Below are 1536 nucleotides of genomic sequence, written 5' to 3'. Positions count from 1 at the left end.
TCTTTTTTAACTATATGCATTATTTTTCATTATTTGGTATTGAAGATTTTTCTGTATAATTGACGGTATGTTGCATTCAAATGAGGAAGAATTACATTACTGAAGATAATTATGCCAAGTCTTTTTACCAAAAAGGTTTGCCACATGAACCAATGGGCATTTGGTCTAGTGGTGGAGATTAGTTACTCATATTATAATAAACCGATATTTGAATTTTTGCTAAGAGATATATTTACATTTAGTTTCTAATAGTTTCTTAGATAAGATTGCCTCTAATGGCTAATATATGTAGAAAAGAAATTGCCAAATGAGAACATTTTCCCGAATTCTCCTTTTTTTTTTTTAATTAAATGTGTGAGTGAATATGTATTAAATATTTACTGTTATGAGATGCAGCTGCGGGAGTGCCAGTGTCATTGGCTCCAATAAGTCAAGATGCCATGTCTCCGAGTAAGACAATGAAATATTTCCATCATCATTATTATTACCTTTTTTTTCTGTTGATATTACCCCTTTTTTAATAAGGAATTCATTATTCTTAACCTTTTTTAATATCATGCTCCCTTTGATTGTCCCCACCATGTGCCACCCTACTTTTATTTTCAATTGATGATTGATTACGCTCACATGGAGCTATTATGTAACTTTACCATTTATGTTAATTTTTCAACTGCTCCCTACTCCAAGTAATTAATATGAATTTTGGCCAAAAAAAAAAGTAAGTAATTAATAAATCTGATGAATTTTCTTACCAACAATTCATATATTTATGTATAACCAGTAATGGAGAAGAAAATGAATTCTTGTGCGTTTGATTAAAAGCGGCTTCAACTTTTTTTAATTAATTTTTGAAAAACTGAATTTAAAATATTTCAATATGATAATGCATGATCATAATCTAGTATTAGATTTTTTTTTTAAGAAAAAAGAATAATGATATCTAATGAACTATTAAGGATAAAAAAAAAATCCTTTTGAAGAACTTTTCCACATGAGAACCAATTTATTAATCTCTTTGCTTTTCCTGCCATTAAATTGCAGATGATCAACCAAGAGAAGGATTGGCACCAAGCCCTTCAACACAGGAATCAACTTTGACTTATCTTCCAAATGAAGACGACGAAGATGCAGCTTCCACCATTAGCAGACACTCTAAGCTCAATTTCATGTTCGGCTTCGTCATTGCCATCATCTTCACCTTAAATTATGATTCCTAAACATCATTAATTACTATGTTCTTAAAACGTCATTTTTGGGTTCATACAGTCCCCATTTACATTCACTGGCTGGCCCTCTCAAGTCTTAGCTTTGAAGTAGCGGTAATAAAAGTTATTTTTTATCTTATTTTTGCAAACTAATATTGGGGTAACATTGTTTTATAGAAAAGTTAGTTTAACAAAAAATTTGTTTGGATGGTATATTACTTTAATTGTAACCTAAATTTTGTTGCATACCAAAAAGCACTTATCATACTGGTAAAGGGTTCGTCCAATTTAACTAGTGGTCTTGTGTTTAAGTGCCGGAGATGTAGCAGTG

At 30.6% G+C, this 1536-nt stretch overlaps 1 long non-coding RNA gene across 1 annotated transcript; it reads left to right on the top strand.

Moving 5' to 3' along the window:
• Nucleotides 1-391: 391 nt before the first annotated feature.
• LOC114744050 (uncharacterized) lies at nucleotides 392-1282 on the top strand. The gene is made up of 2 exons (XR_003740058.1): nucleotides 392-450; nucleotides 1042-1282. It is a non-coding gene; the product is annotated as an uncharacterized LOC114744050 (long non-coding RNA).
• The last annotated feature ends 254 nt before the right edge of the window (nucleotides 1283-1536 follow it).

Source organism: Neltuma alba, unplaced genomic scaffold, assembly GCF_004799145.2.
Source record: "Neltuma alba isolate B1F8T4 unplaced genomic scaffold, ASM479914v2 tig00000105_pilon, whole genome shotgun sequence".
Taxonomy (NCBI): Eukaryota; Viridiplantae; Streptophyta; class Magnoliopsida; order Fabales; family Fabaceae; genus Neltuma; species Neltuma alba.
This window is presented reverse-complemented; position numbering and strand designations above follow the sequence as displayed.